This window comes from Pteropus alecto, unplaced genomic scaffold, assembly GCF_000325575.1.
Source record: "Pteropus alecto unplaced genomic scaffold, ASM32557v1 scaffold461, whole genome shotgun sequence".
NCBI classification, from domain to species: Eukaryota; Metazoa; Chordata; class Mammalia; order Chiroptera; family Pteropodidae; genus Pteropus; species Pteropus alecto.
In genome coordinates, this window is record NW_006431079.1 from 284,762 (window position 1) to 311,755 (window position 26,994).

Genomic DNA, 26,994 nt, shown 5'->3' on the forward strand with positions numbered 1-26,994 from the left:
TCCAAAGTGACTACGCCAGTTTATATTCTTATCAGCAATGTATGAGGATTCCAATTTCTCCACATCCTTGCCAATATGTTTTATCTGTGATTTTGATTATAACTATCTTAGTGGGTGTGAAGTAGTATTTCATTGTAGTGTTGACTTATATTTCCCTAATGACTAATAATGACTAATGATGTACTTTAAGCCATTGGGAAAATATTTATTCAAATTTTTTGCCCATTGTTTAAGGGGTTATTTGTCTTTTTATTATTGAGTTGTCAACATTTATATATTCTAGATTCAAGTCCTTTATCAGGTAATGATTTGCAAATACTTTTCTATTCTGTGGGTTGTCTTTTCACTTTCATCATGGTGAACACAGAAGTTTTAAATTTTACAACACAAAAGTTTTAAATTTTGATGAAGTCTATTTTTCTTTTGTTGTTTGTACTTTTGGCATCATATCTAAGAAATTATTGCTTAATCCAAGGTCACAAAGATTTATGCCTACGTTCTCTTCTAAAAGTTTTATAATTTTAGCTCTTACTTGTAGTTCTTTGATTAATTCTGAGTTAATTTGTGTATATGCCTATAGTGTGAGGTAGAGGATCCCAAGTCATTCTCATTTTGGATATTCTGTTATCCCAGTACCATTAGCTGAAAAAACTATTATTTTCCTATATAATAGACTTGACATCCTTGCCAAAAATCAACTGACTATAAATGTGAGTTTATTACTAGACTCTCAATTCTACTGCACTGATTTGTGTGTTTGTCCTTATGCCAATACCACACTGTCTTAATTACTGTAGCTTTGTTGTAAGTTTTAAGTAAGGAAGTGTGAGCTCTCCAAATTTTTACATTTTCAAGGTTGTTTGGGCTATGTTGAGTCACTTGAATTTCCATATGAATTCTAGGAACAGTTTATCAATTTCTGCAAAGAAATCAGCTGGTATTCTGATAAGGATTGTATTGAATCTGTACATCAATTTGAGGAGTATTGCCCCCATAACAATATTTAATCTTTTGATCCATAAACACGGGATATGGATTTAGGTCTTCTTTAATTTCTTTCAAAGAAGTTTGTGGTTTCCAATGAACAGCCTTACATTCATTTTTTAAAAAGTATTTTATTCTTTTTTGATGCTCTCGTAAATTGAAATAATTTTTCCATTTCATTTTCGGATTGTTTACTGCAAGTGTATAGAAATATAACTGATTTTGTATATTGATTGTATCCTGAAGGCTTGCTGAATTTGTTTATTTGTTATAATAGATTTTTAGCGGATACTTTAGGCTTTCTTTATAATAAATCATGTAATCTCTCAATAGAGATAGTTTTACTTCTCTTTTTCAAATCTGGTTACCTTTTATTTCATTATTTTGCCCAGTTGTCTTGGTTAGAACTTTCAGTACAGTGTTGAATAGATTTGTCAAGGGCAAGCATCCTTGTTTTGATCTTAGGGGGCAATGCCTGTAGTCTTTCACTTTTTTAAGTATGATGTTAGCTTTTGCTTTTTTGTAGCTGCCCCTTAGCAGATTGAGGAAATCCTTTTCTAATACGAGTTTTTTGAATGATTTTATCATGAAAGGGTGTCAGATGCTTTTTCTACTTCTATTGAAATGATTACTTGGTTTTGTCCTTTATTTTATTGATATTGTGTGTTAATTGATTTTTGGATGATAAACCAACTTTGCATCCATGGGATAAATCCTACTTGGTTGAGATATGTAATCCTTTTTATATGTTGCTGAATTTAGTTTGTTCTTTTGTTTGGTTTTTAATGAAGAAAAAATATTTCATATGGACCTTCATGTGTACCATTGCTAATGCTCTTCAAATGTATGTTCAAATTGTCATCTAGTCTCATTTTCCTTTCTCTGAAGTACTTGTTTTAACATTTTGTGTAGTACTGATCTGCTGGTGATGCATTCTCTTAGATTTTATTTGTATGAAACAGCCTTTATTTTGCTTTCATTTTTGAAAGGTACTTTGTCCTGAAATAGAATTAAAATCGACAGGTTTTTTTTTCTTTCAGTACTCTGAAGATGCCGCTCCACTGTCTTCAGGTTTGCATTGTTTCTGATGGGAAATGTGCAACTGTTTGTTGTTGTTCCTGTTTGCACTTCTACCCCTTCCCCACCCCCTTTTCTGGCTACTTTTAAGATTTTCTCTTTATTACTGGTTTTCAACAATTTGATTGTGAGGTATCTTGGTGTAATTTTCTTCATATTTCTTCTACTTGAGGTCTTTTGAGGTTGTTGGATTCGTTCATTTAAAGTTTTTATCAAAGTTGAAAAAAATTTGGGCAATTATTTATTCAAATATTTTTTCCTGCCTCCCGCTTCCTTTTTTTCTCTCTATAACTCCAATTACATGTATGTTAGACCACTTGATATTGTTCTACAATTCACTGATACTTTGTGTTTTCTTTTTTCCGTATTTTTTTTTTCTCTGAGTTTTATTTTAGAATATTTCTATTTCTATGTCTTTGAATCCGGTGGTCTTTTTTTTTCCCTGCAGTGTCTAATTCTATGCTGGGCCACACTGAAGCCAGAATTATTTTCCCAAAGCTGATACAATTATATCATCCCCACTTAATGTTCTTCAGTAGCTTCTCTAAAGCTTTAGCATAAAGCCCAATTCTTCATGGAGACAAAAGGCTCTTTACTGTCTGATTCCAGTTATGCTCTCCAGCATTCTCTCATCTTCTGCCTTTCCCACCACTATCTGCACCAGTCTTCCAAACTCATATGCTCTCTTCCACTGCAGGGCTTCACCTGTGGTTTCTTCCATAGCTTCACCTGATAAAACTTCTCATCATCCTTCAGGACTTGGTATCACCTCCTCCAGGAAGCCAACTCAGATGTCCTCAGTTACACACAGTGCTAAACTCTATCATAAGCCTTAGTCAACTTTAATCATGGGTTTTATCTGAATCTGCTGCTGGGCTCTGACCTTTCCAAGGGTAAGGCCCTGTCTTGCTTGGTTCTGTACTTTTAGTAAAGGGCCAGAATAGATGCTCACTGTATGCACTGAATGAATGAAAGCTGGGTATCAAGGCATGGCTGGCAGAAACAAGGAGGTCCAAGGCCAGCTGCTCTTTAATGGCTTGATGTTCCCAGGACTGTTCAGCCCTGAGCAGAAGGGCTTAGTGCAGCAGAGCCTTCCTCTCAAAGTGGGCGGTACTGAGCTTGTGGATTCGTACTGTCTCTCAGCTTTACTACACAGGGGCTAGAATTCCTGTGGCTGTATTTATACCTGCTTTAGAGCGAGTCCTGCTGTATCATCCCAGCCTGTGTAGGCCTGAGTTTTGGAGGGAAGGTCTTGGAGTGATTGGACTTTAGGCTCCTCAGCAGAGCTGTCTCTTGTGTAAGGGTCAGAAATTATGCCACAGGGAGCCTAATGTGTCACAGGAAATTCTTATTGAAAAGAGATTTTAGAATAGGATGTGATGACTGGGATGTGCTACCGTACAATATAAGTCTGCTGGGAAATGTCCCGTGTGCTCATCCATTTTAACAATTACATTCTTTACGATCACTTGATTATAAGCTCCATGAAGGCAGGGGCCATGTCTGTGTCTTTTTGATTGTTGTGTCCTCAGCCTTCAGTATACATATACAGTAGGCACTCAGTAAATAACTATTGAATGGATAATAATAGCCTAAATTTACTGAGGGCTTACAGTATAGCACACAAGGTTCTAAGCCATTTATACATATAAACTCATATAATAGTCACAACAGCCCTCTTGGGTAGATTCTGTTATTGGTCTCATTTTGCAGCTGAAGAAACTGGGACACAGAGTGGTTGAGTAAATTGTCCAAGGTCACATTGTCACATAAGTGGTGAGGAAAGCTTTCGGAGATGTCTTCTTCTATTGAATGAATGAGTGAATGAATGTGTTGATTTATAGTGTCTACAAAAGGGGACCATAGTAGATAAAGATGTATTTCCTAAAACAATCATCAGAACAACAGACTTTCCATAAGTGGACTATATATACTCAATATCAATGAATATACCTCTCTGTGTTATGTAATTACATATAACATGCAATTAGATACAGTATATATCATTACTATTAACATGGTGATCTTACTGCATGCCAGGCTTTGTATTAAGTGTTGTACATACAGTGTCTTATTTGGCATTCACAGGTCTATAAATTGTTATGATGTAGTTCAGGATCAGGGAGGGTAAACCCAAGGTCATAGAGCTTATTACAGAGCAGAATTTGAGCCTACTTCTTTTTGACTCTACATCTGTGCTATTAAGGGCTTTGCCATCCTCCCTCTCCTATAGTCTGGCTGAAGAAGGGCTACCTTGGGCTTTTCCAAGCTCTCACTCTCTCGGGAGTGGGGCCCATTCTAGGGCATGGCCCCCATTCATAGCCCTACCCAAGTGGGGACTCTCATTGACCTTGGCAGGTATTCCCAGGCCCTGTCCAATAGGACAAGCTGAAGCTTGTACAGTTTAGACACTGTGGTTCACAGTCTCAGCATTTTAAACTTGAAGGGTGCCATATTGGAACCTGTCTTAGACCTACAGAATCAGAATTTCTGGTAGTGTGGCCCAAGAATCAGAATTTTTAAATAGTTCCCCAAGTGACTCTAATGTCCAGATATATTTGGGAACGACTGCCCCAGTCTCAGGAAAAAGGAACTGGATACAACTGAGGAAAAGAAGTGGTGGTCTTTTGCCCAGGCCAACTTCCCAACACCTATTAGAAGCATGGTGGCATCATGTGCTTGAGCATATATTATAAAATAACATTAAAAAATTTTAAGTCATATGTTTATTGTAGTAAACTTGTAATACATGAAATAATATAAGGAAGAAAAATAAGATCATGCGTAATCCCAACACCCAGAAGTAACTCCTGTTAACATTTTGATTTATTTCCATTTTAAGCCTTTTCGAAGTATATATAGTATATATAAAAATGTACAAATTTTAAGTGCGTAGTGCATAATGAATTTTCACAGCTGAATATGGTCGTGTTAACAAAACCCAGACTAAGAAACATATTGCCAGCACACTACATGTTCCCTTTGAGCCCCATGCTGGTAATTGCTCCCTCTTAAAGAAGTTCTCCTGACTCCTAACATCATATATCATTTTTGCCTTTATCTTACTTTTATATAAATGGAATAATTCATTATCTACTCTTTGAGTTTGGCATAATTTGCTCAATATTATATTTCTGAGATTAATCTGTGTTAGGTATATAGTCCTACAGGAGTCAGTTCATTGCTGCCGTAGAGCATTTGTGTGAGTATAGCACAGTTTATATACCCATTCTACTGGTGATGGGCATTTGGGGGAATTTAAAGCATTTGGCAATTAGGACTAATGCTGCTGTGAACATTCTCGTACATGTCTTTTGGTGCGTGTGTATGCGCATTTCTCTAGGATACGTACCTTGGAGCAGAGTTTGCTGAGTTTTATGTTCAGTCCTTGTAGATGCTGCCAGTTTTCCAAAATGGTTCTACCTATATACTTCACCAGCAGTATATGAGTCCTGGTTGCTCCATGACCTCACCAAAACTTAGCCTTTTCTGTCTTTTTATTTTAGCTGTTCTGGTGAGCGTGTAGTATATGCTATCGCGATTTGACTTTGCCTTTCCCTGGTGAGTAATGAAGTTGAGCATCTTTTCCTGCATGCATTTCTTTTTAATCTTTTACTTACATGCCCACCCCTAGTAACCTTTCATTTATTTGAAAAAAAAAAAAAGAAAGAAAAGGAAAATGAATAAGGCCAAACCATAAAGCAAAAAAATTAAGATAAAGTAAAAAAAAAAAAAAAAAAAGGAGGGAAGGAGGGAGTTAAGTACTATGTTATTTTCCCCTTCTGTGTAGTATGTCATCTTAAAATAAGTTCTGTGTAACTATAAGACCTTAAAGAAATATGTGCTCTGCTGTTCTGTCTTTCAGCTGTTTCAATGCTTTTCTTAACCATTTAATTTTAATTGTTCCACCAACATCATTTGTATCCATTTCAGGATGCATTTTTATAAATTTTGCACTACTATTCTTCAAAGAAAGGCTCTGGTAACAAAGGAAAAGCTTCAGCTTAGGATAAGGAAGGAAGCTGTGGGCGGCTGATGCCCAGAACTGGTCACCGCTGTTGTTCCTCTGGGAACAGTAGGGAGCTTTGCGGAGTCAAGTGGAGTTAACGAGCATTGCAGAGTGGATTCTGAAAATAAGGTGGTTTTGTTTTGTGTCTGTTGTTACTACAGAACAGTGTTTCTTAATTGAAAAAAAAAATGGGTTTAGACTCTCTTTAAGTGCTATTTTGGGAAAAAATCTTGGTGTTATCTGAAAAAAATGTGCAGTATGAATTTGTTCACAAGTGGCAATTGTATATGTTTGTGTTTGCATATATCCTTTTAACAAAGTTATGTAGACTGTTTTGTCATCTAAATTTTTCGTGCAACATATTTTCCCATATAATTAAATATAATTAGACAAATATTGTTTTTAATAGCTATATAATAGTTTTTATGGACTTATTTAAATTTATTTAACCATTCTCCTATTTTAATAATTTCTAAATTCTCAATGATGAATGTCTTTGTACATAAATCTCTGTGCTCACCCGATTACTTTCTTAGAATAGCTTCAGAATAGTGAAATTAATGGCTCAAAAAGAATTCCCGTTTTAAAGATATTTGTTAAAGGTCTTTGATACATTCATGTGATCACATTCCTTCCCAGAAAGACTGTCTATCCACACTCTCCCCAGCAGTTTATGAAATGACTCCTCTGATCAGTGCATGTTTCCCAATTTTGCATTCACTTAAATTGCAGTGTCTCTTGTGACATAGAAGCCTTGTTTTTAAGCTAATAAAATCTATATGGTTTCTGGATTTAGGAACATGCTTAGAAAAGCTCCCCTACTCCCTACACACAATTAGAAAACTGTTCTCTAACATTTTCTACTTGTAGTTTTCTCCTTTTTCCTAATGAATCTTTAATCCATCTGTTATTTGTTTTTGTGTATGATATGAGATAGGGCTATAGAACTCCCCCCTCCCCCCCGCCGCCACCACCTCCACCACAAATGGATAGCAAGTTGATCTATATACCATTTAGTAAATAGTGCAACATTTCTTCAATGTTTTGCAAGGTCATCTTTATCATGAGCCAATTTCCTCTGTAGACGTGGGTCTATTTCCATATTGCATTGGTCTGTGTGGTCATTCTCTAGCCAGGACCACTGTTTTTCGGTTGTTTCAGATTCATGATAGTTGCTGTGGCAAATGCCTCCTTATTCTTTTTTCTTTTACAAGATTTTCTTGACTATCTTGGAAAATTGGCTTATTTTTCCAGATGAATTTTGGAATAAATTCATTCAGTTTAAAAAAAAAATCTACACTTGTTATAAGAATGGCATCAAATCTATAAATTCACTTGACAAAATAACAATACCGTACAAGAATAGAGGATGCATCTCCTTCATCAAGGGCGTTTGCATAGTTAAAATTTCAAGTTCGCTTTATTAGAGCTTTAGTGTGTTTTTGTATATGTCTCGTAAAGTTTTCTTGTGAAGTTTTCCTAGATGTGTTATTTTTCTATTGCTTTGGTGAATAAGATCCTTGTTGTATTTTTAACTAGGTATTTCTGATACACAGAAAAATTATTTAGAGCTGGTGTGTCAGAGCTGGAGTCATTATTTCAGAGCTGGAGTCAGTATTTCACAGCTGAGAGGGCCAGGGTGTTGTGTCACCCTCACTGAAACCTGAGGACACTGAGGCCGGAGGGTTGGGGGCTTGCCCCAACCACAAGGTGAGTCATGGCCAAGCTGAGTCTGGACCCCAAGCCTAGATGTCTAGCCTGTGTTCACTGAAAACTGTCAAAGCTAGACAGAGAGAAGGACTTGTTGTAACTCATTAGTTAGGAAGCTAACTACTGTTGCCATGGAATCTGAAGGCAGCATTCTAGGAGGACCAGGATGTGCAGCCCAGGCAGAACAAGCTGCACTAGAATGGGGCCAGTCTAGGATGACTAGTTTCTGGGCCTGTGTGTGTGTGTTGAGAGGGACACTTTCTAAAGAGGGAGTTGTCCTCTAAAACCTGGTCCATTACTCTGGATTATTACTGAGTGGTGCTGTAAGAAGGGATGACGTACCATTGAGATGACTTCCCTGTGTCCATCAGAACCCAGTCCAAAGCTGTTCTTAGAGCTAGACAAAAGTGCTCTGGGTGGAAATGCTGGCATCTGCCCATCATGGGCCCCAGAGCCTAGCTGATATCTACTGGATACTGACTCTTCCTCCCTCAGATGATGGGGTGGCCACACAGACATTGGGGTGATGGGAGCATAGACAGACCCCTTACCCTAGGACTCACTCTGCTGCTGATGACCCAGAGGGCAAGGATGATGCAGGAGTACAGGATGATGGTCCAGGAGACCTGACAGGGCTGACCTTCAGATGGAGTTGAGGGTTGAGACAGCCAATGACAGGTGTGCTTCTGCCACAGCCTCAGTCTGAGAAGACACAGGAAGGGGACACCCCAGAGAGTCTGAGCATCTGTGGCGTTTGTAGCTGAGAGCTCTGACTTCCCTGTTCACCTTCCTGTAAGCTCCTCCCACCAGGATCCCATGCCTCTGATCATTCGTCCGCACGAGCACTGAGAAAGGCCTGCATGCCCCCATGGAGGCCTGCTCTTGCTAGGTGGGTATGGGAGAAGCATCTCAAAGCAGGTGGGCATCTTAGTTTGGGGTTGGAGTGCTGGGGAGAGCAGGAAGGAAGTGGGCTGCTAGAGCCACCTGTGGTACCTAAAGCTAGATATGAAGGAAACAAAGGTGTTTAGCCAGCAGTCCTTTCCCCATCCCTTCCCAAGCCTTGGTTGTCTTCCCTATGCCTCAGACCAGGGCCTGACCTTCAGGGAAGTGAGCTGTCACTCCAGGGAAGCTCACCCCAGCTTTCCTGCCTCATGCTGCCAGGATCTCTCATGTTCCTTGATCAAGGGAGGTTGTCTTGTCTTGGAACATGGGGGTGATATGGGAATGCCTGGAATGTATGAGCTCTGTGTATGAGATTGGCATATTTGAGCACTTGTGATATGTATGTGAGTGTGGGGAGAAATAGAGGTAGGTGATGGTATGTATGCATGCATGGCATGTGCACAGATGTGCAGAGAGGGAAGGAAGTGTGTGTGGTATGTCTGGAGTGTTGAGTGTGTGTTATTCTGGATGGGATGTATGGTGGATGGAGTGAGATATCCATTGATGTGTGAAATGCCTTGAGTGAGGGGTAACAGGTATTTGGTAGGGGGTACACATGTATGAAGTATGTGAAGAAGTTTCAGGTGTATATGCATGTGTGGGTTTTATGGTGTGGTGGTTGGGTATGTGGAAAATGGATGTGTATGAGATATAGTTGGAGGCAAAATATGTATGTGGAGTGTCTGAGGTGATGTACTCATGTAAGCTTGTCCACGCATAGTATGGGAGAGGCTGGCATGTTGTGGTATGTGGTGTGGTTTGGGAGGGGGAGGGCTGTGTGTGGGTCCAAAATATGTGCATAACATGTCTGAGGTAATGTGTGTCTTTGTTGGAGTGACGGAAAGGAACCAGCACATGAGTGTGCAGTGTGTATGTGGAGAAGGGATAAGTGGGCATATAATCCTCCCTACATATAGGAGCTGGTGGGCCTGATTTCCCCCTTCCAAATCGAGGAAACTGAGGCTCACGGGAAAACGAGCACCATCCCATCTCTGCCAGCTCACAACCTAGGCTCTAGAGGGTGGAGGGAGGGACCGGCCCCTCTGGTGGCCAGTGGGTCATGGTGGGTCCTGTTCAGGTCTTTAGGGTTACTGGTGCTGGAGCTGACTCTCATCGGCTCATGAGAATCAATTCTGCAATAAAGGAACATTTTTGTAAGCCAGTTGTTAAACATTGCCATTATTAAGAATTTCAATTATTGTTTTGCTGGTTGTCTACGCTTAAAAAGTGATGAAACAAAATGTTACTAATGCAGATTAAATTTTAAAGTTTGTCGTGTCTATAGCTGCTTCATGTGACTAGCACAAAATATTAAAGAAATATTTTTCCAGTATTCAAAAACTTATTAACCAGTTCAACAAAGATGTCACTCCAATCACTGATGAACAAGTGAAGTTCTGACATATCTTTCTTCTTTCACTTTCCTCTTGGTAAATAAAAATATCAACCACATTCAGGCTGTAACTGTACTCATTTGTCATTTCAACCGTAGGCTGGCTTCAAATAAAGAGTAAGGCAAAAATCAGTGAGCACATTAATTCTGGAACAATCAGCTGGCTATGTGGAGTTTTTGTTTGTAAATTATGTGCTGTACATCCTTTACGTCAGCAAAATTTATAATAAACTTATGTATATAGATACATGGAAACATTTTTTTGGAGAGCTGGGTGTTAAACATCACTGTGAGCCCCCAGTGAGCCTTGTGTGACTCACAGCCCTTACATGTCTACTTCGTTGTATGTGGGCTGAGGTCAGGGGGGTAGGTACAACCTGCAGAGGCACTGGAAGCAGCTTTTTAGTCTTCCAGACAAGCTATGGCTTGTCACTAACTCATCTGTGACCTTCCTGGTCCTGGACATTGGGGCTCACATGGAAGGCCCATTCATTCATTCTCTGTGCCAGGTGCCAAGGATTCACAGGAAAGGGGAAGACATGGTCCCTGCCTGCATGGAGCTTTCAGCCCAGATAGGGAGATGCACAGCACCCACGGGATCTCTGCTGAACATGGAGAGGCTGTCTTTCAATAGGTCTGGGCAGGGCAGTGACCAGGAGTCTGCAGAATGCCAGGGAATGGTGAAGACCCTTGGGCCACGCTTGGGGAAACACTGATCTGGGGAGAGAAGAGGGTGTATGAAGATGCAGAGAGATGAGAGAGATCAAGTTCTGTTTTGAGATCTTCAAGGAGACTTTCAGGGTGGCTGGAGTAAAGCAGGGGCAGGCCAGCCTGGAGGGGAGGGCAGAGAGAAGCAGGAGACTGGGAGGCAGCTCACATAGCCTTGCGAGCCTCATGAAGGGGTTTGAATTCCGTCCTGTGGAAGGAGGGGCTGTGGAAAGGTCCTTGTTAGCAGACAGTTAAATGCTCAGATTGACTTTGAAAAGTGTGATGCCTGTGGAGTGGGCAGAACCAGAGGTGGGGAGACCGAAAGGAGGCTGAAGACGCATGAGGCCTAAACTCGGACAGAGAAATCTCAGAGTGGAGGGGGCTGATGGGAGGGCTTCTCAGGGCTAGATGAATGAGAGAGGAGTAGGGTAGCATCTGGGGTGTTCGAGTGGATGGCAGAGCCATCCGTGTTGTCAGAAAACATAGGAGGACGAGCAGGTCTGGAGTGAGAAAAGTTTGGTTTTGGACCTAGAGATTTAGGGGTGCTTCTGGAGGGATCCAGAGGCATTTGGTGCTCAGGGGAGCCATCAGGAAGTCGGCTTGGGAGCCCATGAGGATAGATAGGGGAGCCATGGGAGTGGAGATGTCACCTGGGACAACACAGAATGAGAAGCATGTTAGAACAGTTATCCGGATCCAGTCCTGAAGGGCCAGGAACTCTGGTGCCTGTCTTGGCCTCATTTCTGGAAAGGGATGGTCTAGTCGCCAGGTCTGTCCATGTTGGAGAGTCAGAGAGAGAAGGTCAGAGGCATTCAGAACCATGGCAGGGTGGCTGGCTGCCTTCGGCAAGAAGCTGGAGGCCACATGGTTAGGAGCCATGGGGCCACAGTTCAAGCTTCAGTCCTGGCTCTGCTACCAACTTACTGTGTGACCTTTGGCAAATTACTACCAACTCTGGGCCTCAGCTTCTTCATCTGCAAATGAAAAGGTTGGATCAGACCAGTGACTTTCAAATGACATTCGGAGCCCCAAGTTCACCCAGCAGTATCTCTAGGGAAGCAGTGGAAAGAAGGGAAGAGGCTGAGGGTGTGGCTTTCCAGCCCTTGCCCTGCCCCCAGCTTCATCCAGAGCCTCTTGCTTTTATGTTTCCTGTGTTGGCTGCCAGTTGGGTCAGAGGACCCCACATCTGCGAAGCCTGAAACACAGGCACTGATGGAGCCTCAAGAGCAGTGAAAAGCGATGAAAAGACCGGATATCCTGTAGAGCTGCAGTGTGCGCCTCAACGCCCATTTCCCATGTAGGGCAGCCACGGTCATGCCCCCAGCTACATCGGACTTGGCTCCGCCTAGCTATGGGCAGTTTCATCAATTGCTGCAACTCAGCCTGCTCCCTCCTCTTGGCAGGCAGGTCACTGGCCTCCGCCATCAGTGCTGAGTGGGGTCCATGTGACACTGGCCCTTCCCTACAGCTCCCAGGGACAATGCAGCGTGAGGCTGAAGCAGCAAGGCATGGTTCCCTGTCCCTTGATGTTCTCTGTTTATTGTTTCTACAAAGATAGAGCAAGGATTCTCTGAATAGGATATAAACATTTGGGTTCTTCCCGAAGCCTGGCCTCAGTGACAGTGCCAACAGTGCACTGGAGGCCTCAGCGTGTAGTGCCCTGGCTTCCCTCAGCCCCACCCAGCTTCCCCAGAATGCCCCTGAGAGCTGGGCAGGATCAATCAACTGAGCTGATGCTGAGCTGAGACTAGTATGTAGGAGGGCCATGAGAGGGGAGGCCCCAAGAAGGGACAGAAATGCCCTTCCAGGGCCCCCACAGGGAAGACAAGGACCCTTCAAGTCTTTGTGGCCTCACATCCCCTAGGAGCCCATGCCTGGCTCCCCTCCCTCCAGACAGGGCCTCTGAGCTGCATACACCCTGTAGTGAGGGAGTCCTCTCAGAGGGACCAGAGATCACGCTTGTTTACCCCATGCTCCTTCAGCCCAAGCTCATGTCTGAGCATATACTATCCTCCCATTGCTGGGAAGGTTGTACTACCCCTGTACCAACCCATAAGGAATCCAGACTCCCAAATCAGGCCACGCGGAGCCCCAAGACTCCAGGCTTGAAGATTGTGCCTTTGGGGACCTCCAGGGGCCCCCAGGTCTCTGCTAACTTGAGAACAGTTTGGAGAAAGATTTCAGCAGAATCAGCCTCCTCCTTGTTACCTCAACACACTAGATAGGACTCGGGAAGTTGCTCAGGACCCCTGGGAAGAGCCTCCCACCTCTCCCTGGAGTCCCTTCCTTTTCCTCCCCCTGCTCTCTCCGTTCTTTAGGACTAGAGGCCACTTCATCCGGTTCTCACTTGGTAGGGTTGTTGGATGGAGGCAGGGGTGACGACTCTCGGTATTTCCTGATAACAGGCTGGGGGACGCAAGCACCAATGTGAAGCTGAAGAGTGTCGTGGAGACAGGGGGCAGTGAGACCGAGTCTGCCCAGGCCACGCCGGTGGCCGGGGTGTGGCCTTGGGCCTGGGGAGGGTCGCTGTTTGAGAGGAGGACGCAGCTTTATAAAATGACTCCGTAAGTATGGCCTAGGCGGGTGGGCCGCAGGCCCCTACCGCCCCACCTGGGATGCGGGCATGGACCAGGAGGCATATGCAGCAGGTGACCCTGCAGCAGGCAGTGGGAGAACACAGAGAGCTGGGAAGCTACCGGTGTCAGGGAGGCACAAGTGCCTGGAACTAGGAAGCCCAGGTGCTCTGAGGAGGGCCTTCCCCATGTTCTGGGCCACTGGATGTGGGCCTTCCCCTGAGGGTCCTCTGTGTGTGTGTGTGTGTGTGTGTGTGTGTGTACACATAAGGGGCTGAGGTCTCTGCCATGAGTGCTGACTGCAAGCCAGCTTTCGGCCCCAAATAAAAACCCTCTGAACTGACGAACCCAGAAACGGAGGCCCATGATTTATTAGGCATCAAAGACTCTAATTAGTGATTTGCCTCGTGCAAATAGGGTTTAAAAAATATACATTCTCAGGCCCCATCCCAGAAGATTCTAGGATGGGGCCCAGGAATCTCTACTTTTTAAAGCTCCCCAGGTGGTTTTGATGGACGGCTATAGCTGGGTGAGGAAACCATTGCTCTAGGGGCACGCCGACCCTGGGCCTGTGGAAGCCCAGGCCTCTGCCTGCAGTGCCGCCATCAGACACGCAGACTTTGGCTCTTGGAGAGGTTATGGTCCTCCAGAACCTGATGGGAGGGGAAGACCCAACATGCCCTCAATAACCTCTTCCTGAGGCACAGAAGACAAAGAATGGTGCACAGGTGGGCCCTTGAGGGAGAAAGATTCAGGAAGGAGAGGGATGGAGCCTAAAGAGAAAGAATTCCTGTATCCCAGTGTCTGGGGCCTCACATGCAGGCCTGTGGCTCTCAGAGCCCGGAGGACCCGGGTTCACACCAGCCCGACTCTGCCCCCATTCAGGCGGCGGGGTGAGCCTGGCTCTTTTTGCATAGACACGAGGAAAAGAGAATAGAGGTTAGAGAGAGGACTTCTAGGAAGGTGCGTGTGCCCAAGGATAGTTATGAAATTTCATCAACAAAGTTCCTTTTTAACATTCTGAATGTCTTTTAATAAAAGAACCCATTTAATTTAAAACGACCTCAAAAGCCTTCCTATTTAACGTGAACATTACTGACTCAACCGAATCAACATGAAGTAACCGACTAAACGTTTATTTGGTGAAGCTGGAGCCTGAGTTGGTTTGAGCTGGTTTTATTTCCTGCCTGGCCCGCCCAGGGACACACATTCCTTTCTCCCGGCCCTGCACAAATCCATGCCTCCTGGCTGTAGAGCGTCCAAGGTGCTCCCTCAACCCAATTTGTTTAGTCAGTCCCCAAGTGCTGACCCGTTGGGCTCTTTCCAATTTCTTGCTATTATAAATATCACAGCTATGACTATTTCTGTACAAATTACTTTCTTAGTATTTTACTGGGAAGCATTCCCCAAGTGGAATTACTAGGTCAAAGGGTATGAGCGATTTTATAGTTCTTGTCACATATTACTAGGTAGGTCTCCAGAAATATTGAATCCCTTAACCACGACACCAATTATGGATGACTGTCCCCACAGCCTTCTGATATTAAGGTTCATTGTTTTTATTTGTTTGGAGCTGTATTATTTTGTTTTGATTTTTCCCGTTTGGCCATATTGGTCAGGAGCGATGCTGTCAAGTTGTTTTCAGTGTCTGTTATTGTCATGAGTGGCGGGGCGGGGCGGGGCGTTCTCTGGAGGACCTTGAGGACCTCATGAGCATCCTTTATCCTGCAGGGCTTATGGTGGAATTGGTCCTGAGTCAAAGAGCTGAACCGGGGATGGGAAACAGAAAGCTGTCAGTTTCTAGACTTACTCAGTCCTCAGCCCCAGCCATAAGGCAGTGTGCACACCAAGGCTACAGTTCCAATGTCCTTAGGCTGAGCAATGAGTGTGCTTTGAAAGTAGTAGCACTTGTCCTGGGTAGAAGCCTGAGGTGATGAGGAGAGGGAAAACGTGTGGCCCCATGTTCGTCCCCCACCCGAGGGACTCTGCTAGGGCACTGCACAGCCACCTTCCCCAGGCGTGGTCTTCTCAGTACATGTTGTGCTTGTGGCGGTGGCCTTGGGGATAAATCATATTTGGGGCTTTAAAGTACACTTCCCTGTTTGTTATCTTGATCCTGACAACCAATGGGGAGCTGCACCAAGCGTTTGTCCACTGCCTGTCAAACCAGGGCTTTGATGATGGCCAGAGGGGCCAGCTGGGTAAGGTCAGGAAGTCTGGGCCCTCATGACTTGGCTGAGGTCCAGCCATGGGAGACTTGGAACAAGGAGTGTGTTAGGTAACATTGACCCAAGCCAGGATCCAAGACTGTGCCCTGCACATAATGTCAGGGCTCATCAGTGATAACCGGGACTCAGGATAGAGACGGCGAGATGCGGGGGCACAAAACCCAGTGACGGAAGCTGGGGGACATAGCTGTTGTGGTAAGGGCCAAGGGGCATCTCAGAAGAAACAGGCCAGGTAAGAGAGGAGAGTAAGTCCAGGCAAACATGGTTGGTGGGTAGCCAAAGTCGCAGTGACAAAGGACTCAGAAAACTTCAGAACAGGCTCAGATATGGACGTTCAAGGTATTCCGGATAGGATGGAGCAGTATGGCAGTTTATGGAACCAAGGGGGTCTTGGAGTCTCCGTACCCAGGGCCTTTCCACATTGAAGCAGGACACTGGGGGAGGAGAGGACGCAGAGTCAGAATATAATACATACAATAGGGCCCCGCCCCTTGGAGGGGAATTGTCAGAAGCTGGCCAGGGCATCAGCATTCCAGCCTAGCATCTGGATTTGGGCAGGACTCCCATCTGCAGAGGGCAAGCTGGTATCATGGACATGGGGCCGAAGGTGAAGCATGCATGTTTCTGGGTAGCTGGGAGCTGTCCTGGGCTCACCAAGGTCGTCCAGGCTTTGGGCAGGAAGCGAACCCCACTTCCCTTTCATTCTTAGCCTGCTGCTCATGGGGCCGGGGCAGGTGGTAATGGACAGAGGAGACGGGGCAGGTGCCCCAGGACTACTCAGATGGCAACTAGGTAGAGAAGTGTGGACTTCAGATTCAGACACTCTGATCTGATCCTGGCACTAAATGTTACTGTGGGACCTCAGTTTAACATCTCTGAGCCTCAGCTGCTGCTTCTCTTCTGTAAAATGGGGATATTCATTATAGGATAGTCGAAAAGATTAAAATAGAAAAGAACACGTGAAAGCGCTCAGCACAGGTAGTTGTTGCTCACAAATGCCAGTTTCCTTCCTTTTGCCTCCTCTAGTACCTGGGGCAGGGTCAAGTGTGCCTGTAGGACCAGGCAGGCTTCTACCCTAGGCCTTGGACCGTGGAGTGAGCAAGTGGAGGGATGTGGAGAGGGAGCAGCATGCTCTGGTAAGCCCAGGGGCAGAGCTGGAATAGAGCCTCAGCTTCTGGTTAATCTGACCAGGGGGTCATGGTGAATTTAGCCAGGCAAATGTACAACATGGGAAGCAGCAAGTGAATGCATAATTCTTGCAAGTTTCTAAGCCTCGGTTTCCTTATTTGAAAAATGGGTATGTTAATACCTCACTTCCAGAATTGTGTGAAGACTAGCAATAATACATGGAAAGCACTAGACCACCATGCACATAGTAGGAGGTTCATACATATGTGACATTGTGGTTTCTGTGCCTGCTGACACCTCTATAAACCTCAGAATCATATCACTGGGAGGGATGTCTCTCTGTGACACCAGGGTTTGGGGTTTGACAGACATTAAACAGGGCATATGATTATGGTTAGCACTCTGGCTGGTTCAGTCTGTGGCTAATTGTGTTATCCTAGTGTTGGTTGAGGAGGGGGTGCCCAGCAGGAGGCTGCCTGAGACCCCTGGGACCTATGGGGTGGGGGGCTGGGGGTACTGCCAGGGGCAGAATGGGCACATAGCAGTTCTTTCCTCTCACACAGGGTATTCTGAGAGTGGTGAGTGCTAGCAGGTCTACTCAGGCACTTGGCTAAGGTCACTTGGTACATGATGGGACAGCCGGCATTACCAGAGGCAGGCAACACAGAGATGAAGGGAATCAAGAGGGGCCCAGCACAGTCAGGAGTGGGTGAGGATGTGGGATGCCAAGCAACTCCTTGTAGTCCAGAGGGGGCTGGACCTGAGTCTGGTTCCTGGACCTGTCAGCTACCTGTGTCCTGGTCTTAATCCCAGGCCTCATCAGTTACTGTGCATGGGGGATTGAGTGATGGGCCTTGCTCTTCTCTGGGGATAGAAGGACCATGCAGAGGGTCCAGGCAGCCTGGGGAGAATCACACTGAGCCTGCTTCAGACTTCTCCTGGGGGCCACCTCACATGGGCACCACAGCTCTGGGGTAAGAGGATTCCAGTGTCCTGAATCTCAACCTGTCATCTGCAAGCAGGAGACCTGGGGCTAGTGCAGCCTATCTGACCTGCCATGTCCCTTCCTGTCAAATGCCCTCATGGGCCAGGCGCTGTGCTTGTGCCAGGCATGCAGCGGGGGACAGAATCAGACGTGGTCCCTGGGCCACAGAGCTCTTGGTCTAGAAACTACACTAGTTATTGCACCAGTCATAACTGATGGTGTTTGGGGACTTCAGTAATGGTTACAAAAGCACTCGGAAGGGGTGAGAAGCCACTTGCACCTTCCAGGTGTACAGCCTGGGATGAAGGAATGGCCTGCAGTCCCCATCCTCTCTGGATCTGTCTGGACCTGAGCACTTACGAGGTAGCATAATGGGATTGTTGAGCTGTTTTTCCCTAGTTCCTTTCATTTTCAGCAGACTCAAAAAGAGGGCCTAAAGGAGTCATACTACCCTGGGTTTGGACTAGCTGTGTAAGGAATATGCTTTTCCTTTTGAAATCTGTTTCCTGATCTGTAGAATGAGAATAATAATAGTACCTTATGTACAGAGCTGCCATAGAGATTAAATGAGACCCTATATGCGTAGCTTTCAGCACAATGCCTGGCACCTAGTAGGTGTTTAATAAATGTTAGCCTCTGTTATTATTTTGTGCCTAACCTAAGAAAATATTTGGAGTAAACAGGAAGACTCATGCTCATTCATACACTCAGAAAATATTTATTTATTTATTTATTTATTTATTTGATTTATTTATTTATTTATTTATTTATTTATTTATTTCAGCAAATATTTATTGATCTTCTACTTCAGGGGCTCCCAACCCTGGGCCGCAGACTAGTACTGGTCCGTGGCCTGTTAGGAACCAGGCCACGCGGCAGGATGTGAGTGACGGGCTAGCAAGCGAAGCTTCATCTGTATTTGCAGCCGCTCCCCAGCGCTAGCTTCATTGCCTCAGCTCCACCTCAGATCATCAGGCATTAGATTCTCATAGGAGCACCAGTCCCTGGTGCTAAAAAGGTTGGGGACCACTGTTCTACTTTGTTCCAGGCACTGTCATAGGTACTGGGGATACAGCAAGAACTAAAATGGAAAAATTCATGCCCTTGGGGAGCCTACATCCTCTTAGTTTCCATAGCCACAAACTTGAGCCTTTGCTGTCAGCTCTCCCCTCCCTTCCCCTCCCCTGAGACAATCTCTTCTCCCTGTTTCCCTCAGCCTCAGCCTCCTCTTGCCCTCAGGACTCCCTGAATTTCACTTCCCGACCCCTTCTCTCCCCCAGCTCCATCTGTGCTCTTCCACTGATCTGAACTGTGGCGTCCTACAGACATTCAGACTCACCACATCCAACCCCCTCTCAAACCTGCTCCTCCCACTGTGTTCCCCGAGAGGGTCCCGGTCCACTCCTGCCCTGCCTCAAACATGCGGCTGTCCCATCAGCACCAGCACCACTACTTAGCATTGCTCAGGCCCTGTTCTAAAGGCTTTCATTTATTAGTTCACTTAATCTCTTGATATGTTTAAGAAGTAGTTTCAGTTGTTTGCAGATGAGAAAACTGAGGCCAGAAAGGTGAAATAAATACCCCAAGGTCACACAACTAGTCAATGGCAGAGCCAGGATTAGGAGCACAGGCAGTCTGGCCTCGTAAGCTATCTCTAGAGGCTGAGCCTTTCCTACCACTGTGCAACCCTGCCTGAGTCCTGAGGGCTTCCCTCAGCTGGGCCACTCACCCTAGTTCCCTTCTTGGGCACAGGCCCGCCCATGCTGGCCTGGGCTGTTGAGCCTGCTCACTGGTATCCCTGTCACTACAGACCCTGCTGCAAGGGCTGCCTGTGATCCTCCCCCTCACAGGCAGGACTGTGTCCTTTCCACCATGCCAGCCAACCCTGAGATTTCCCAGTGCTGAGATTCAAGACCAGACACTCAGCCTGGCCCCAAATAACACCCCAGACCCCCATTAACTACCCCAGACCCCCACTCCCCACCCCAACTCATTCCAGCTTGACACCACCCATCCCAGTGCCCTCTGCCCTGGGTCCCCTCAGCTCTGCTCTGTCACTGCTTGCTGGGCTGATTCATTCTTGGTGTTATCCTTTGTTGTGTTTCTGTCCATCCATGTCCTTCTCTCTCCTGTGATCTTCACAGGCCAACACCGTGTCTTATTCATTTCTGGATCTCAGTGACTAACAGGGCCAGAAACAGAGCGAGCCTTGCCACCGAGATGACCAGAGCTGGCCTACAGTGTCACTTGGCGATTTGGATCAGGAAAGGTCCAAGTGTTTTTTCTGTTTTCCCATCCAATCCTGCTGTAGAAACCAGAAATGGGGACTGACTCTCATATTGTCACATCCCAGAATGGCTGAACCGGAAGGCCAATAGAGGTCATCTGTGTTAATCCTTTATCTTCGAAATGTTGGACTGAGGCCCAGAAGGGGAGAGACCTAGTCTGAGATCCTTCGGCAGGCAGAGGTTGTGACTAGAATTTAAACCCCTGGTTTTTAGTTCACGGTACTTTCTGCTTTGCCAAACCGTTCTATCTTTTCTCTGCTCTTTCTCCACATAAACTGCCTACTATAGGAATCACCGTCACTTAAACTGAAAATTAGCCCACAATCTCATAGCTCTGGAATATTTCCTTCTCGCATCCCAGATAACTACATGCACACTTCATTTTACACATTTGTCATCACAATTTTGCACTCTCATTTTCTTTTCTTTTTTTTTTGGTAATTAACAATTAAATTAAGTTCTTACAGAGAATGGGGCATGTTTCTGGGTTGCTTATTTTCTTCCATTGAAGTTTCATGTGAGATTTATGTCAGTCACCACATTGTTTTAGTTTTTGTCACTTTGTGATATAGTTTGTTATCTAGTGGGATTGGTCTTCCTCTCGCTAACCATCATTATGAGGATTTTCGTTGCTTCTCTTACCTAGCTTTCTTTGCTTCCAGATAATCTTTACCTGGGTTATCTAAAGGAATTAAGGGCAGGGAAATTATCCCAGGCTTCCCTAATCTTGGGCATTGACACAGGTCAATTGGACGCTCTTAACTCACGGCTCTGAAAATGGAAAATTGGCCCATTGATTGGGTGAAATAGGCAAAAAAGGAAGTACTGGCTCCAACTCCCTGACCACCCTGCTCCCTCGCGGCTGCTGTCCTGGGATGTAGGGCAGGATACCTGCACAGTGTAGGCATGCCCCTTCAGAATGAATATAGCTGGTTCTTGTCATCGCTCAGCAACTGGCTTTCCCTGAGACTGGGAGGCTCTGGGCAGCTTCTTTTGTAGGATGGGAAATCTAGGGAGCAGGCCCAGTGTCTTCTAAACGTGCATCCCCATGCTCCAAAAAACAGTCCTGCCCTGGGCCAGATTCCTGTAGAGTCTGGCTCCACCCGTAGGCCTTTTGGCTTTGGTGTAAGAGTCTGCCTCTCACTTCCCACTTTCCCAAAGTTGTTATCTGAAAAAGAACACCTTACCTCTTATTAGCTTATATGCTCCCACGAACATTCACTTGAGGTATAAAGTGGACACCTAATTAATATCACTGGCCCAACTGCCTTGTGACACAAACTTAGGAACACCGTTGATCGACACTTGCCAGCAAGTCGCGGTGGTCACTTTGGCTTTCTTATCGTAGAACCTGCACTCGCAAACCATCTTGAAGCTTGTCCTCCTTTCCTTAGACCATCACCAAAGAGGACCTTAAGAAATGTCTGTACATTTTCAAGTTTCAGAATCCCCTTGGAATTTGTGCTTTGAACTAAATGAAGTCTAATTTAGGAAGAATTACTATCAGTCGTCTTCTTATAATAATGTAGGGATATATTAGGAATCTCCATTTATTTAAATTCTTTTTCTAAATCTCAGTTATATCTTATAATTTTCTTCCTGTGGATAGCAAATAAGTCTCATTAGTGTTATTTTAAAACATTTCATACATAATCTTGCCATTGTAGATGAGATATCTTTTTCATTTTCATTTTGTAAATTATTATTATTTTATAACAGTAATAGAAATGTTATCGAATATTTTCTTTTTCTCTTTTTATTTGGTGACTTTATTTTTCATGGTAAGGCTCGGCATTTAATTTCATTTCTCTTTAATACTTTTAACGATAAATCTTGAAGCAGATCTATTTGCATATTCTCTCTAAACAAGCAGATAGCTTTGGGAAATTTTTATTTAATTCAGGAAATACTAATATTTTTGCCAACTCTCCTTTCATGAATGTAGAGGTTCATTATTTATGTTCACTTTCAATGACACCTGGAAATAGATGCTAAACCAAGTTTCTTGAAATCTCTAGATGTTTGAATCAGTATCAAGCTCAATGTTTCAGTTTTTCTTTTGTAAAAATGTAAGCAAAAACTATAAAGCCATTCTCATTAAATTATTTTTTTTGTTTTGGAAAGTATAGTTATTTTTATAAATACATGCTTTTATTCTTATAGCAGTGGTCTTGCTATTTCACATGAATTATTAAATACCTTTTTTTCCTGTTTTGATTTATAGTACAATAAGTATCGACAAATTAGAGCATCATTTTATTTCCTTGGGCATATTTCTTATTTTTTAAAAAAGGAAGGTTGGATTAGATTTTCTTTTCTCAAAATATCACCTGAAACATTCTGAAATAATTTACTTGGAGAGCTTATTAAAATATAATCTATGAAAGAAAGGCCAATCGTAGGAGGGACCTTGGGGGTTTTTCAGGTTCATTAAAATTTGAGTGCTATTGATTACATGACCTTTAATATTTTTAAGAATATTTTTTATATTCCTAAAAAATAATCTTCAATGTCACTGGAGTTAAAAACAAGTATTTTTATCTGATGCCTCGATGATAATATAAATACATACTATTCCAAATATTAATCTCCTACAGTTCAGACATATTTATAAGACAAGCTTTGTGAATTTTAACTTTCATATCTATGTAACATTTCTCCCCCTTTTTACTTCCAATTCACCAGTGAATCATCCCACAGCGGCCTTCATTGCAAGCTGTAGAAATAAAGTACAAAGGTACCAGGGCTCTGTCTGTCTTAGCATCTGTCAAACTAAGATGAGCCTCTTTTCTCCAGATCAAATCTTTCCTGATGATTTTTCCTTTATTTTATTATTTTATTTTATTTTCAATTATAGTTGACATTCTCAGGCAACTTTATTGAACTTTCTGATTCTAGAGGTTTTCTCGTTGTTTTCCTTAAGTTTTCTCAGGATCCCAATACAGTGTGTCATTTGCAATAATATAAATTATGACTCCACCTTTCCGATATAGTAGACTAATGACTGTCCATCAATGTCACCCTCAGGAACTTAAAAAAAATACTGGTAGCTGAACTCTGAGCTCAGCAGTAGGGCCTGGGACTGGGAGGGGTTGCGGCGGGTAGGGGCAGATTCCAGACCACGGAGACAGTATCTATAGAGGTAGGAGAGCATGAGCTTGGCTTGTCTGGAAGCAGACCAGTAAGGCTGGAGAACAGAAGCTGGATCAGCTTAGTAGACACTTAAAAATTTTTGAGTCTGTGGGCAAGGGAATTCAGTGAAAGATTTTAAGCAGCAAGTAGATTTGCTAGATTTGCATTATGAAAAGATCACTCTCACTGCCATGTGAGAACAGACTGCAGGGAGGCCAGAGGGAAAGGGGGTGCAGATCATTATATAACAGCTAACTCATACATCTCCCTGCTGTGTGCCAGGCGTTATTGAAGTGGTTTACATAGATTAAGTTTTAAGTCCCCAAGTTCACAGGGAGTTCATGGCAAAGCCTGCTTTGAAACCACAGATCTGGCTCCAGAGTCTATGCTCCGAAGCACCCTAGCATGCCACAGATGAAGTAGTTTGGATGAGGGTGGTGGCCTTGGAGACAGTGAGAAGGGGACCAATCGAAGAGATACTTAGGATTTAATATCAACTGGACGTGTAGATGGATTGGATATATAGTGGGGTGGGGGGAGGAGGAGATATTTAAGGTACCAGTTTTTCCCCATATCTGTGGCCATTCGGACTCTCTTGGGACTTGTCCATTCACTTTTCCATCGGGTCGTTCATATATGTTTATCACCTCTACTCTTTTTCATGGGGAGGGAGGGAAGGAGAGAATTCAAACCCAATTTCCAGGGTATATTCTGCACCTCTCATCTGTTTTCTGGGTATGTGACTGGGTAAGGGATGAATCTCTGCTCATCATACCTTTTATTTCAGGGCGTGAGAACAAGGTGAGCCTGGTGTGGTATTCTCCACTCAGCTCTCCCAGGGCAGTTGGGGTGGGACGTGAGACATGGATATTCTTTTTATGTAAATTGTCAGGGTCCTAGGTAATGGAACTGTCGTGATATTGGGAGCCTTAGACATGAATCCAACCCCCTCGTCTTATAGACCGATACATTGAGACCAAGAAAACTGGGGAGAGATTTGTCTGTGGTCATGTAGGAGGCCAGGGACCTGGGCCTAGAACTCAGGTTCCCTGATGTCCAAGACCTGAATGGCATCTTTGGATCAAGTGATGATGTTAGTTAGTGACATCAGTAAGTATCTGGTCACCTGCCCTGGTGGGTGCCAGGGGTGGAGCCTATATTACATCAGAGCTGAAAGATGGGATGGGACAAAATTAAAAATAGGTTGGGTTGAGTGAGAGAAATGGATACAGAAATGGGTACATGAAAAACAGAGAGACTGAGATGCAGGTATGAGGAGCTAGGATCCAACACAGATTTCTGGGGCATTTTGAAGCAGGTGGTCAAGAGGCTGGGACACAGCAGAGGGTAACCGGAGCTAGAGGAATACACAGTGCCTCCCAGGGCTCTGCCCTTTGGGGAATGGAGGCCTCAAAAGTCCATTCTGAGTGCCAGCCCAGCTTGACCATCTCCAGGGAGACCCCAGAAGTCTCAATGAGTGTGAAGGCCAGGAGAGGGCCACCTGGCCTTCAATGTCTCAGTCAAAATTTGGAGCCTCATCTCACTGAGAAGCGCCTCTGTCCCCAGGGCACCCACTCCTTGCTAGCCTCAGGGTGGCAGGATCAGGAAGGGGCCAGGAGGGTGCTGCCCGTAGAGGAAACATGGAGGGAAGGTGGGCTGTGATGAGGACTGGGAGTCAGGGAGAGAGATCTGAAGCGGCCTGGAGCTGGAGAAAGGCAGAGGTAGACACTGCACCCCAGCCCCGCCAGCCTTGGGTGTGAACTCACCTAAAGAAGTCTAAAAGGGGGCTGCACGTGACCTCCTTCCCATGCCGCATCAGAGAAGGTGAGGAGGCCCTCTCTTCCCTCCTAGAGCTCAGGCAGGGCAGCCGCTGAGAGTGCCTATTCTCGTTCTCATCTGAGACGGACCCAGGCCCCTGGGCACAGGCCTAGGCCAAGGCTGAGTAAGTCCTTGTTGTCGTGACCACCCACAGTGCTTATGTTTCCTTCTGTATAATATAGCTCCTCAGGGTTGCTGTGAGCAATCAATGAGATAATATATGTAACGCTTAGCACAGTGCCGGCCCTACTCAAGGGCTTAATAAGTGGGAGCTCTAATTACTAAATGTTGTCACATCTCCATGGTGCTTTGGACTTTTCGACAGAGCGGTCACAGGATCACGTTCCTTCTCTCAGTTCCGTCTCACACACCCTGTGCAGTAGGCAACATATGCATTGTTCCCACTTAACAGATGAGGAAACCAAGGTGGGCCCAGTGGGTGATCCCTGGCCACCCAGTGAGCTAGCATCACAGAACAAGAATTCAGCTCTCCCAAGTCTAGCATGTTCTCATTGCTCTGTGTTTCTTTAATAAAATACAAGACTTTTATCTTTGTTCCAGGGTCGAGCAGACTATAATCATCTTTTCATCTCCTAACAGCCCTGCTGTAAAGAGTCAAAATGTCAGAGGAATTTAGTGTTGGAAGGTAGCCTCTGAGATTGTGCTGCCTGCTGATTTTCATGGGGCACAGAGAGGTGACAAAATTACTCAAGGTCACACAGCATATTAGTGATAGAGTCAGGGCCGGAATCTGGGTCTAGTGTTCTTTCTTCTATACCTGCTGCCTCTATAGGTCTTGAAAACTTTATCCCCCTTTCAGAGATGGGAGAAACAAACCAGAGAGGTAAAACAACTTGACTCTAATCCCATAGCACCCCCTTTCAGGATGCTGCTTCTTCAGTGACCTGATGGCCTTAGAGTCTGGTATTTGTAAACCATTAGCAGCAAAAGGGAAAGGCCATGGAGCAAAAAGATGATGTTTGGGGGTAATAAACTTTGCCAGTAATTTAAATTGCATTTCAAGGTCTGATTCTTCTTGCTAAAGAGATTGGTTTGTGAATTCAGAGTAGAATTGTTTAAAAGGTATTTCACATTTTAAATAACCATGGTTTTCTCAGATGAGGGGGGAAAAAAAAACAGGTCAAAAATGCAAATTCATAGGCTTTACTGAAAGGTTACAAAATAAAATGTTCTTTGCTGGAGGATGTAAAAGCAGTGGCTTTCTGTTTGACAAAGGAGAGGGCTCTGCTAGATAAATCCTGCGTTATGAACAAATGAGAGCTCTCTCCTTCTCTTCCTGATCAGCTTAATTCCTTGTTGCTTATCTGCAAATCCAATAATGCTGGTAAAACAAACCCCTCCTGCAGGCTGAGCGCAGGACCTGGGTGCTTCTCCTCAGCAGCCCTTCCTATTTATAACCTCAGCACCTTGGAGAGCTGGGCTTAGAAGCCCTGTGGGGAAGTGGGCATGAGGACTCAGTTAAGAACAGTGGAAGTTTTCCTAGGACTGGGCTGCTGTGCTTCAGCTCTGAGTCTCCAGCCCCCAGCCTGGGCCCTCTGAGCTGGAGACACTCAGCAGATCCTCAAAGTGGAGCTGGCCAAGTGAGGGAGGAGCAGGTATTAAGGTTTAGCTGTTTTCCCACACTGCCTTTGCTCTCCTCCAAGATAAATAACCTGGCTTAAAATCGCAGACGTTTTTTATGCCCATATGCATTAGAGTGTGGCCAGCTGGCTAATATATCATACTACACTAAGTAACTAAGGATATTTCAACTACGTGCTTTTAAAATAGTATTTATTTATTTACCAAAATCCACTGTGTATTGATAGTGTTTATTGTCTGTCTCCTCAGCCATGTTGGTGCTGTTTAGGGGTCACTAAGAGATCTTAGGAGCCAAAAGCTGGAGTTAAGAGGAAGCCTGAGCACCTGGAAGAAGGACCTACCCAGAAAGGATAATGTGGTCCCTAGGGTGGGCTAGTCTAGTCTGTGTCTTTCTCAACCTGGGCAACTTTTTATCAG

The 26,994-nt window shown here is 44.6% G+C and overlaps 1 protein-coding gene across 3 annotated transcripts in view; it reads left to right on the forward strand.

The window, feature by feature from the left end:
- TUB (tubby bipartite transcription factor) overlaps positions 1–26,994 on the forward strand; it is a 79,716-nt gene that overhangs the window by 20,346 nt on the left and 32,376 nt on the right. The gene's annotated exons all lie outside the window — the stretch shown is intronic.